Below are 13,057 nucleotides of genomic sequence, written 5' to 3'. Positions count from 1 at the left end.
TGTCCTGAACTCCTGTCCTCCTGGTAGGCTAGGCTATTCGGACTACTCACCCTCAGTCTCAGCCACGCCCATCTGGGCCGTAGGCCACGCCCCATCTGCACATAAAAAGCACCCTCAACATTCTAAAGCACACTCTGTGGCTTCAACAGTTCGTATGTTCGAAGCTCTGTAACCATTTTTAAGCACACTACATCTCTGCCCCGCCCTGACCTATCAGAGAAGGGAGGAGTGTCACAGCTGCACAGCTCTGACCTATCAAAGGGAACTGAAACAGGAAAAGGGAGGAGCGTCACACCGAATGACGGACCTATCAGAGGGAAGTCAAATAGAAGAAGGGAGGAGCGTCAGAGGCCAAGGGGACGGCCGTATCTATGTCTCATAGGTTTCCTTGCTTTCTTTTCAGTGTATTGCAGCTGCAGCCACTTAGGTAAGTCTAGCAAGCCTGTCAGCTACTGAATACGGAAAGCAAAAGATAGCATGTAGGAACTTGCTCCATTTTGTTCTCTGGAATGCAGTGATTATTATACAAATGGTCTTGCTTTCATTATTTTGGTAGGGGCTGCCTTCATGACTGTCCACAGTCCCCCCAGTCCTGACACCTGACAGGAGGAGCAGAGAAGGACACTCACTGTCTCACATACGCACTCGCACACACTCATTCTCACATACACACACACTCTCTCTCTCACAGACACACTCACACCCACTCTCTGTCACACACACACACTTGCACATTCTCACTCTCACACAGTCACTCTCACAGACACTCTCTCAAACATACACACTCCGCGCAAAACCTTGCTAGCGCCCATTTCATTTCAGCCAGAAACAGGCCTTTACTTGTTTGTGCAGCGCTGCATACGCCTTGTAGCGCTATAGAAATGCTAAATGTTCTAATAAAAGAGGGCAATGCATTCCAATAAGGGTCCATAAAAATCTGAAAACATAGCTTTAGCTATCCTCAAATCATATACCCTTCAAAGAAATTGGGCGCAGTATTAGCAAGCTACGTATTCTTTCTGAAAATCTACTAAAGGACACACAAATTAAGTCTGTCAGTAAAGAAGAAGATAGCTCATAAGTTGCCTGAAAATATAAACAGAGATTTATATAATATCCTTTGTTGAACCAGCAACCAATGTAAACTCAAAAAGGAAACATTATGCCGAGAAACAAACACTGTATTAAAAGCAGCTCATGCTAGATGATGGTATTTCAATTTTGGTCAATGATCTAAAACTTAAACCCCCAAAACATGAAATTTCTATCAAGGTGTACCTTAGAAAACCCATGTGTACATCTACAAAACTTGGATGCAGATTAGCCCAAGGAGCACAATTTTGGGATATCATACAGTGAAACTGCTTCAGAGCTAATTTAAAAAAAGTTCAAGTGCAACTTTGACCATGCAAATTTTAAAGTGACTATACTTCACAGAAAATAAACTGCATCTATAAATATTACTTGAGATTTTGTTGATTTTAAGTAGTCAATCTTTCAAATTCATTACAGTAAATGCTGATTTCAGCTACTTATCTGATCATTTCAGTATTTGATTGTATCATTTCTAACAGGATCCTATATAATAATTCTCACCTCCAACGTTCTGTCTTGCCTGGGACCGTGCCTCCCTCGGAGGTGGTCTGGTAGGCTCCGTAGATCAGACAGACGTCACTGGCCGCATTATGACGTGATCCTACACAGCTGATCGACACCCACGAACTGACACGCGCAAAATTAAAAAAAAAAAAATCAAGAAGGCTCAAGACTAGCTGCCGCCCTCCCCAAACTGCCCCGCTCACCAACCGCCCTCACAAAACCTAGCAGCTGACAACACTGCCGCCCTCCCAAACCTGCAGTCCTAAAAAAACCATACCAGCTGACGAGACTGCCGCACTCCCAAAACTGACGCCCTGAAAAAAAGAAACAGCTGACGAGACTGCCGCCCCCACGAACCGCCAACCTGAACCTGACGCCCTCAAAAAAAAAAAAAAAAAAAAAAGAAACAGCTGACAAGACGGCCGCCTTCCCGAACCTACCGCGCTCAACGAACGCCCTCCCAAACCACCACTGACAGAACAGACAACTCCTGTTGCCATGACACAGGCACCCGACAGGCAGCTCCGAAATCAAAACAAAGATGATTTCAATACTACTCAGAAACCTGAAACTGTTATGCATAACTGTCCTACTGGCTATTATCTCTTGCGAAGAACGGAAAGAAGGGGGGGGGGGGGGCTTCATGCAGAGCAACCTTACATTGCCACTCACACAGGATGGGGTGGGGGCAGGAACTTCGAATGGAAAGAGGGGGGGGACCGAGGGGGTCATGCACACACACACACTCTGGCACAGTGTAGCTCAATGTCACTCACACACACACAGTCTTTCACTCTCTGTGTCTCACTGTCACACATACTCTATCAAAAACACACAGACACACACACTCACACTCTGTCTCACTGTCCACACCTGTGCTCATGCAAGGGCTTGCCGGAAGGAGGAGGATATGGAGACACACACACACACACACAGGCACACTGTAGCTCAGTGTCAAACACACACACGCTCTGTCTCTCAAACACACAACCAGTCTTGCACTCTCTGTATCTCAGTGTCACACCCACACTTACACATACACTGTCTCACTGCCCGCCCTTGTGGTCCTGCAAGGGAAAGGACTGTGGATGTTACTGGAAGAAAGGAGCGATGCAGAGCACCCGTACATTGGCACTCTCAGAACTCTGTCACACTCTATCTCTGTGACACACACACACACTCTCTCTCTCTCTCTCTAAAACATACACAATCCAAGGAAAATAAAGGGGGTCAAACTCAAAACACGGGGGGAGGGGGCCTGCACCTCGGACAAAAGAGCCAGGGGACAGCATTTTGGACGGAAGGGGTGGAATTGGGAGGGGGGGGGGGGGGGAGAGACTCTCACACACTCTCTCTAACATACACACTCTCTCGCACTCTCACAGACACAGATGGTTAATCATTTTATTAATCTACCAGAACCTGTGTTTACACATGGGCAACTATATGTAGCATTCTCAAGAGTTAAAACATCTGCAGATGCAATTGTGAAAGTCATTAATGGACCTGAACAAGGACACCTTTTCAAAAATTGTAACAAAGTTTACATAAAAATCGTCGTATATAAAGAAATTCTGAAAATGTAAATAAACATTAAACCTATTTGATACAACAAACCACTTTGTAATTTAACCTTCATTAAAAAAAAAAAAAAAAAAGTCACACTCATGGACCATCTTCAACATTATATAAACTACACAATTATTCCTTCTCATTACAACACTTTCCTAACAACTGCTTGGTTTAAAAAAAACGAAAACAAAAAACCCCAATATAACCTTGCTAGCGCCCGTTTCTTAAAAAACAGAAACGGGCCTTTTTTACTAGTATTCTATAAAATGATTTACTTGGTCATTACACCTCTCCTGTTTATCTATATATTCTTATGAGTGAAATATATTACACACACATATTCGGCAAGTAAATATTATATATCTATATGTACACAAACACATCAACAAGCACTTGCAAATAAATAAATTATAAATGAAAATTCTTAAAAAAATAACTTTTCCAATTCAAAGCCGATTGAGAAACTGCACTTTTGACTGACCAGATCCACCAAGCATTACCAAAGCTCTAAATGACATGGCATGTGTCCGAATTACACATCATCTAACCACCCCACTCTGGTGCTACCTATAAGAGCTACTGCTGACCGGCTTAATATCCCAATGGACACAAACAAGTAGTCCCAGCTGACATGAACCTGCTACTTACAGGCAAGCTTGAGCTCACAGTGAAAGTATGCACTTGTGGCCCTGTGGCTAATCTCTTGCTCTCTTCCTCATGCATTTTTGATTTAGATAAGAAGCACATAACGTGAGAAACAGTGAGACCACCGACACTAAAAGCATTCATCTATATTCCTACTGTAGTCTCTATGCCATTAGATTCTCTAGCAAACCCGTGTGTTAAGGAGCTGCATTAGCACTGCTATTACTCTGTAATGGGGAGAAGAGCTGGGCAGTAAAAGGTACAGTGGTTTAGAATAGGAAGAAAAGCAGTCAAAGAAGGAAAATGGAGAGAGACTGAGTCGGAGGGCAAGCAACTCGCAGCAGATGAGACAAAGGAAGGCAGTGAGAAGAGATAGATTATGAAAGATGATTTAGAGAAGAGGCTAGAAGAGACAAAACGAAACGCAACTTAGACAGAAGAATCAGGAAAAGTAAAAGAAGAAAGCAAAGAATGACAACAGTGTAAGAAAAAAAAATGCAGTAAACAAAAAAGTAAAAAATATATTTTGAATATATATGGTGAAAGGAGAAAATAGACTATACCTGGTAATTTTCTGTCCTTGAATCCTTCCAGACCAGTCCTCACACTTGTGCTTGTCTTCTCCCACTAGACGAGACAGAGCCACTGAACTAGTGACATCATTCTTGCACATCCTATGCTGTCACTCACTAGTCAGTATTTCAATAAAAACAGAAAAAAAGGAAACTAAAATCCCCCCCTAATCCCAGGAACTGTTAACCACAAACTCGACCAAAAAAACTCCGAACACAACCAAGGCTATAATGCTAACCACAAAACTCGAAGTATATCGACAAAGCATTCAGCAAATCAATTCTTTTCACTACCACCACCACTCTTCTCTCAAAGGGCAGGTTCTGGACTGGTTTGCAGGAACAGAAAGAAAGAAAATTAACAAGTAAAGGTCTAATTTCTCCTCATTGTTCTGCCAGATAAAACCAGACATTTGGGAAGTAGCGATGTAACAAAGCAGAATACCTCCCGGGTGGGAAGCAGAGAGGACTGACCTCAAAAACCTAGCTCCAAAGACAAGCATCCTGCTCTGCCTGCACATCCAATCTGTAATGCAATACAAAGGAATTGAACAATGACCAAGTGGCTAACTTTCAGATTTTCTGTGGCAGAACAAAGTTACGCTCTGCCCAAGAGGAGGCTTGACTTCTGGGAGAATGAGCAGATACCTGGTGCCTTCATATTATAGATGTGATGCTACTGTGGGCCACTGATATCCTAAAGGCCGCCTCTCCTTTCCTGGCTCAAACAAATAGTAGGTCCTCCTCACATCCATCTGATCAAGGTGATTCTCTTCACCTCCCCACTGACTGCACAGAACACAGAGAAAGTAATAGACTGATTTGCATTCAACAATGATGCAAACTTGGACAAAAAGAAAGGAGTCAGCAGTAACACTACATTCTCTTTAGACATCAGAAAGGGTTCTCAACATGACAAAGCCTGCAGCTCTGAAATCCTCCTCAATGAACAGTCACCAAAAAGATGGTCTTCAAAATCCTTCCCTGACAGGTTCAAAGGCTGACAGAATCAGGCTCACATCCCAGAGAGGTGCCACAAGATACCTATGGGGCCTTAACAGCTTACCTCTTCTGTAAATCTCAACATATATGGATGGGACACTAAAAAATGACCACAAAACAAGTCCCAATAGCAATAAACGGCCATTTAACCAGGCTAGAACTAATCCCTTGTCCAAGACGTCCTGCAAAAAATCCAAAAAGTTTCTAAACTTCAAGGGCACCACGACACCTTCAGAGTACAGGCTTCACTTTTTTTTTTTTTTTTTTTTTTTTTACAGCTGTCACTCATTCCCAGGGGACTCTTAAGGGCTCCCTCCAAGAGGCAGGAAGGACAGACACAAGCAGCTTAATACCCTAAGAAGGGTCTCAATGGTGCTGGGTGGGCTTGGTCCAACCAAGTTTAACACAGAGGGCTGACAGAGGTTAACACCAGCTAGGTCATTCCTATCATTTTATTTTTTAACTTTCTAGGAAGGAAAAGCCAAATTTTGATAATCTACTCTAAGACCCATCCAGAACTTGCCTACTAAATCAATCGCCTGAACAAGATGCCTTATCTACCATCTTAAGACTGAGAAATACTGAGTGACTGCACAGGATACATAAAGAACAATGTCACTAGTTCAGTGGTTCCCTATCTGCTGGCAGGTGAAAACAAACCCAAACATCTGGACTAGTCTAGTGCAGGGGTTCTCATCCCAGTCCTCAGGACACACCCAGCCAGCCAGGTTTTCAGGATACCCACACGCAGGATATAAATTTGCATACAATGGAAACAGTGCATGCACACTTATCTTGTGCATATTCACTGTGAGAATCCTGAAAATCTGACTGGCTGGATGTGTCCAAAGGACTGCACTGAGAACCCCTACTCTAGTAAGGAATGTAACTATGTAAAACAGGGGTAGGCAATCTGTGGCCCTTGAACCAAAACTTTCTCATTAAGGGAAAATTAGGTTCTTACCTTGGTAATTTTCTTTCCTTTAGTCATAGCTGATGAATCCATTACGAGTGGGTTGTGTCCATCAACCAGCAGGGGGAGATAGAGAGCACTGAAAAACCATAGTGCCAGCTAGCTCCATCTGCCTCTTCAATATTTGAAGCTTCCAAAGCAGTGTTACACCGCAAAGCATAACAACATGAACTTTCCTCACAGTGGATGAATGCCCCAGAACAGGAGCAACAATTCACAGGAGGGACGAGTTCAACCTCCTGTAACAGAACAGAAATCCTGAAGACTGTTTTCCAACTTCTCCCAATGAGGGAACATATCTACAGGAAAAACTGAACATAAAATTAACATCAATCACATAATGAACCACTGAGGGAGGGCTCATGGATTCATCTGCTATGACTAAAGGAAATAAAATTACCAAGGTAAGAACCTAATTTTCCCTTCCTTGTCATCAAGCAGATGAATCCAATATGAGTGGGATGTATCAAAGCAATCCCTAGATAGGGTGGGAACAAGCCACACCACGCGCCAGCACTTGTGCTCCAAAATGCGCATCTCTCCTGGCAGCCACATCCAGCCTGTAATGTCAGGCAAAAGAGAGCTTAGAAGCCCATGTCGCTACACTGCATATCTCTTGAAGAGAGAGTGCTCCAGTTTCAGCCCAGGAAGAGAAAATTGCTCTTGTGGAATGTGCCTTAAAGGCTTCAGGCGGAGGCCGGCCGCAAATATGCTGAAAAAATAGCTTCTTTGAGCCAACGGGCTACAGTGGCCTTAGACGCTGGATACCCTCTGTGCGGACCTGACAACAGAACAAAAAGATGGTCAGAGGTCCTGAAGGCATTTGACATGCGCAGATATTGCATCAGAGCCCTTTGCATATCCAGAAGGTGCAAATGCCCAAATGATTCTGGAAATTCCTCTTTAGAAAAGGAAGGCAGGAAAATAGGTTGGTTTAGGTGAAACACTGAAACCACCTTAGGCATGAAGGAAGGCACCGTACGTACCATAACTCCGGACTCTGAGAACTGCAGAAATGGGTCTCGACAGGACAGCGCCTGGAGCTCAGATACCTGTCTCGCCGATGTAATGGCCACCAAAAAGACCGTTTTTAAGGTCACATCCTTCTCCGAAGCTTGCCTAAGCAGCTCAAAGGGTGAACACTGAAGGGCCTTTAAAACTAACCCCAGGTTCCAGGCCGGACAGGGAGCCCGCACGGGAGGACAGAGCCGAAGCACCCCTCTGAGAAACCGTGCCACATCCGGGCAAGCAGCCAGAGAGAGGCCAGCGACCTTCCCTCGAAAACATGCTAAGGCTGCCACTTGAACACGCAGGGAATTACAGGCCAAGCCTTTTTGTAAACCATCCTGCAAAAAGTCAAGTATTGGCGAGACAGAAGCCCGCATGGGTGTGATCGCTTTAGAAGCACACCAAGCCTCAAATTGGCGCCAAATCCTGGCATAAGCCACGGAAGTGGAACGCTTGCGGGCCTGTAGGAGAGTGGAAATGACTTTACTGGAATAGCCCTTGTCTCTCAATTGCGCCCTCTCAATAGCCATGCCGTAAGACCAAAGTGGTAGGTGTCCTCCATGGTTACCGGTCCCTGTGAACAGATTCGGTACCAGAGGTAACGGCCAGGGAGCCTCCACTAGCATCCGCCGGAGGTCCACATACCACGGCCTTCTGGGCCAATCCGGGGCGATGAGAACCACCTCTCCTTGATGTAGCCAAATCCGCAGGAGAACTCGCCCTACCAAGGCCCATGGAGGGAACACATACAGGAGGCCCAGAGGCCAGGGTTGAGCCACAACATCCAACCCCGCCGAGCGAGGATCTATCTGCTGTAAAGCACGGGACTTTGGCATTTGCACTTGAGGCCATAAGATCCGCTACTGGCGTCCCCCATTTGGCACAGATCTGCAGGAATACTTCGTCTGCAAGTTCCCACTCCGCGGGTCGATTTGATTCCTGCTTAGATAATCGGCTTGCATGTTGCTCTGACCTGCAATGTGAGCTGCTGACAGAAACTGCAGATGTAGCTCGGCCCAGTGGCATATCCGAGCAGCCTCTGCGGCCAGTGCTTGACACTGAGTGCCGCCTTGTCGAATTATGTAGGCCACTGCTGTTGTGTTGTCCGACAGAACTCTGACAGCCAATCCTTCCAGGGTCAATTGAAAGGCAAGAAGCGCCTGGAATATCGCTTTCAACTCCAAGTGATTGATGGACCACTCCGACTCCTCGGGTGTCCAGAGACCCTGGGCATGCCTTCCCCGGCAATGTGCACCCCAGCCCTTCAGGCTGGCATCTGTTACCACCAGGCACCAATCGGGGAGCGCTAGCGGCATTCCTCGCCGCAGCATGCTAAGAGCCACCACTCCATACCGAGTCGGGCTGCAGGGAGCCACGTGAGTCTGCATTGATAATCCTGAGATATTGGAGACCATAGTTGAAGCAGGGAACACTGCAGAGGTCTCAGGTGCGCTCTCGCCCATGGCACCACTTCTAAGGTGGCCGTCGACCCCAACAGCTGGACAATGTCCCAAGCTCGCGGGCGAGGCATCTTCAGGAGCAGATGGACCTGGTTCTGAAGCTTGCACCGCCTTTGCTCGAGTAGGTATACATACCCTGAGGCTGTGTCGAACCGGACCCCCAAATATTCTAGAGATTGAGAGGGGGTCAGGTGACTTTTGGTTATATTGACGACCCAGCCCAGAGATTGCAGTACTGAGACCACTCTGGCTGTAACATGATGACTCTTCTGCAGAGTCCGCTCTGATGAGCAAGTCGTCTAGGTACAGGTGAACCCGGATACCCTCTCGCCTGAGAAAGGCAGCTACTACCACCATTACCTTGGAAAAGGTTCGGGGAGCTGTGGCGAGGCCAAAAGGCAAGGCCCGAAACTGGAAATGTTTTCCCATCACCGCAAAACGCAGAAACCTCTGGTGCGGGGGGCCAAATTGGAACGTGCAAGTAAGCTTCTTTCAGGTCCAGAGACGGGAGAAATTCTCCTGGCTGTACCGCCGCAATGACGGAGTGCAGGGTTTCCATGTGAAAATGCCGCACTCTCAGACTTGACTTCTTTTAAGTCTAGGATTGGCCGAAAAGACCCTCCTTTTCGCGGCACCACAAAGTAAATGGAGTAACGGCCAGAGCCGAGCTCGGCGGGAGGCACTGGGCACACCGCCCCTAGGTGAATCAAGCCTTGTAAGATTCTCCTCTACTGCCGCTCGTTTGGCGGCAGAATCACATCGGGACTCCACAAACTCGTCTCTTATCGGGGCATTGAATTCTATTCTGTAGCCATCTCTGATCAGGTCCAAGACCCACTTATCTGAGGAAATCTTGGACCACTCCTTGTGAAAGAGGGAAAGTCATCCTCCTATAACAGGGAGCGAGAAGAGGGCCGGCGCACCATCATTGAGAGGGTCGCCCTTGAACTCCAGGCCTTGAGCCAGCTGCTGCGGAACACTTGTCCGAGCAAAAGGAGCTCCTCTGCTGAAAACGGGCGCGAGAAGTGAACCCAGCAGAACGCCCCGGGCGGTACCTACGAGCTTCTCTGAAGTGAGGTCTGTAAGAGGAGGGAACCGCCTGACCCTTGGAGGAAGGCCGCGGCCTGCCCTCGGGTAAGCGCTGGTGTTTAGCATCCCCCAGGCCTTTAACAATGTTCTCCAACTCCTCACCAAATAGGAGGCGGCCTCGAAAGGGCAACTTCACCAACCTTTGCTTAGAGGCCATGTCAGCCGCCCAATGCCGTAGCCACAACAGGCGGTGAGCTGCCACTGCTACAGCCATCTGTTTAGCCGAAGCTCTGACCAGATCATAAAGGGCGTAAGCCAAGAAAGACAAGGCCGACTCCATCCGCGGTGCCACCTCCGCAAGGGGCTCCGCTCTATCTCCGGGCTGTTCCACTGCCTGCTGTAACCAAGCGAGGCAGGCTCGGGCAGCGTAACAGCTGCATGCAGACGTCCGTAAGGATAGGCCTGAAATCTGAAAGGACCGCTTTATAGCTGATTCAAGGCGTCGGTCCTGCATGTCCTTCAGGGCAACGCCTCCTTCAACTGGGAGGGTAGTTCTCTTTGTCACAGCTGTGACTAGGGCATCCACTTTAAGGCACCGCTAGGCGTGCCAAATTCTCCTCACTTAGAGGGTATAATTGCCCCATAGCCCTGGCAACTTTCAAAGGCCCCTCAGGGTCAGCTCATTGAGCCGAAATAAGCTCTTGGATGGAGTCATGCAAAGGAAAGGCTCGAGCAGGCTTCTTAGTACTTGTCATCCTCGGATTAGCAGAGGACAGCTCAGCACTCGCAGGATCTTCAATAGAGAGGGCCTGCAGTGCATTAGAAATCAGCACTGGCAGCTCATCACGTTGGAAAATCCTCACCGCGGAAGGATCATCCGGATCCAGTGGCAATCCTGCACCTTCCTCTAGCTCTCCAGACCATGAGGGCCTGCCAGACGCCTCAGACTCCTCAAATCTCGACCATGGGGGGGGGGGGGGGGGGGGGGGGGGGGTGCGCACCACTCTCTGAAGGGGAATTCACCCTTCTGCGCTTGTCCTGCGGCCATCTGTCAGGGGAAAACGCACCTGATGGTAATTCAAGGCCAGGCTCTACTGGAGGGGACACAGGCAGCCGGGCCGATTGAGACCCCTACAGGAGAGCTCTTTTTAACATAAATGCTTTATGCAGCAGTAAAACAAATTCTGGGGAAAATGGCTCACCCTGGCCTCCCGGTTCCAGTCCGGGGGAAATGGCTCTCATATTAGCCTCCATTCGAGCCTCCCCTCCAGGCTCACACCCCTCCGCCTCAGCGGGGGTCGCGCCATGCTGTTCCAAAATGGCGCCCGCTGCCAGCTTCACAGAGCGGGAAGAAACCTCGCTCGCCATGCTCGGGCCGGCTCTGACATCAGAAGAGCACGATTTACAGAGCCCTGCTGCTGATCTGCAATTGCCACAATGGGAACAGCGCTTTACAACCTCCGCAGCCATCGCCAAAAACGGCGGGAAATTCAAAATGGTGGATTCGCACCAAAATCGCCCCGAATCGCGGGCTTCAAAATGCTCTTACCTCTCCGGATCAAGTCGACAGAGCTCTGATGCGCTGCTTAAACTGAAGGAAAGCATCTTTTCGTGGATCACAACGCTACAGCGTGAAGCGACTTTTTTTTTTGTTGTTGTTGTTGACGCTGTGAGGAAAGTTGGAGGCAACAGCGCAAGAGGCAACTTTTTCCACTCCGGAGGATCAGTAGCGTAGGAAAGGCAGTGAAAGGGCGAACCTATGTGCCTGCATCCAGTGTGGGCAAAGACAGGGACAGGGCTTGCCTATGTGTCTACATCCACATCGGGGGCCGGGTAAAGCAGGGAAAGGGCGTACCTATGTGCCTTTAAAGTGGGCACCATCAGCCACAACACCCCTGCTACAGCACAGGAGCCACCCCAGGCAGATTTCTGAAGGAGCTTTAACAAGCTGCATCCACCCTGCTGGGGAGATAGAGAATACTGAAGAGGCAGATGGAGCTAGCTGGTCATGAGGCACTATTGTTTTTCAGTGCTATCTCCCCCTGCTGGTTGATGGACATAACCCACTCGTAATGGATTCATCTGCTTGATAAGGAAGTTGTGCTTTCTGGATTGTATCTCACTGCTTAAGAATGTTTGCCTCCAGCCTGCCAATTCCATTTTTTCTATGACAACCCTTGAGACATCACAGAAGAGGTAGCTTAACCATTAAATGAACTAGGCAGTTACCTAGGATAGCTGCTTCTGGGGGGGGAAGGGCAGTACAGAGCAGATGCAGTGAAGGCAGGAACAGGTCCTGGCAGCTATACAAAGCTGTCAGCATGAACTTTTAACCACAGAGAGGGTAAGCAATTTTCATTAGACCACTTACCTGGATAAGTGACTTTTGGAACCTACCATCACCAATAGAAGAGTAAGTGAAATTCACCATTAAGCACCTAGATTTTCTTACCTCACTACTTTATCTAGGCTTCCACTGAAAGGTAAGGAAAAATACCACAGTGATCAGCACTATACTGTGATGTGCTTGATCTAGTATAATTATATGCTTAAAAAAAAAAAATCTTCCCTCTACTATCCAACATTTCTAAATTAAAATAGAATGATCCCAAAAAATTTCTGAAAATACACACATCTTCAATACACCTTCTGTGTTAATGATGGTCAAAATCTGAACATAACTTCTCAAAGCACCCTTGGTTCAACGATGGCCATTAAACTGCATAAGAAACCGAAGGATAGCTCTTTAGTGCAAGCCTTGATCTTATCTGGTAAGGACTACACTAATGAGCCATCCTTTGGCTTCTGATGCAGTTTGATGAAATGCTAGCCACTGTTGAACTGGACTTATGAAGAGCTATATGTATGGATTTGGTCATCATTATACAGAAGACATTAAAGAGGTTTTTTTCAAGAAACAGTTTTGGATTACACTATTATACTGTTGGATAGTAAGAACATAAGAATAGCCATACTGTGTCAGACCTATGCTCCATCTAGCCCAGTATCCTGTTTCCAACAATGGCCAATCCAGGTCAAAAGTACCTGGCAGAGGGAAGTTTTTTTTTTTTTTTTTTTTTACATATGATTATACTAGATTAAGCACATTACAATATAGTGTTGATAACTGAGGCATATGTCACTCCTAAGTTTTAGAACAGTCTACCAAAGTCCTTAAAGGAGATATACGATCATCA

General features: G+C 47.1%; 1 protein-coding gene across 5 annotated transcripts in view; it reads right to left on the bottom strand.

The window, feature by feature from the left end:
• YTHDC1 (YTH domain containing 1) overlaps positions 1-13,057 on the bottom strand; it is a 274,467-nt gene that overhangs the window by 26,168 nt on the left and 235,242 nt on the right. The gene's annotated exons all lie outside the window — the stretch shown is intronic.

This window comes from Microcaecilia unicolor, chromosome 2 (genome assembly GCF_901765095.1).
Source record: "Microcaecilia unicolor chromosome 2, aMicUni1.1, whole genome shotgun sequence".
Lineage (NCBI taxonomy): Eukaryota > Metazoa > Chordata > Amphibia > Gymnophiona > Siphonopidae > Microcaecilia > Microcaecilia unicolor.
The sequence above is the reverse complement of the archived record's forward strand: the minus strand, read 5'-3'. Positions and strand labels throughout refer to the sequence as shown.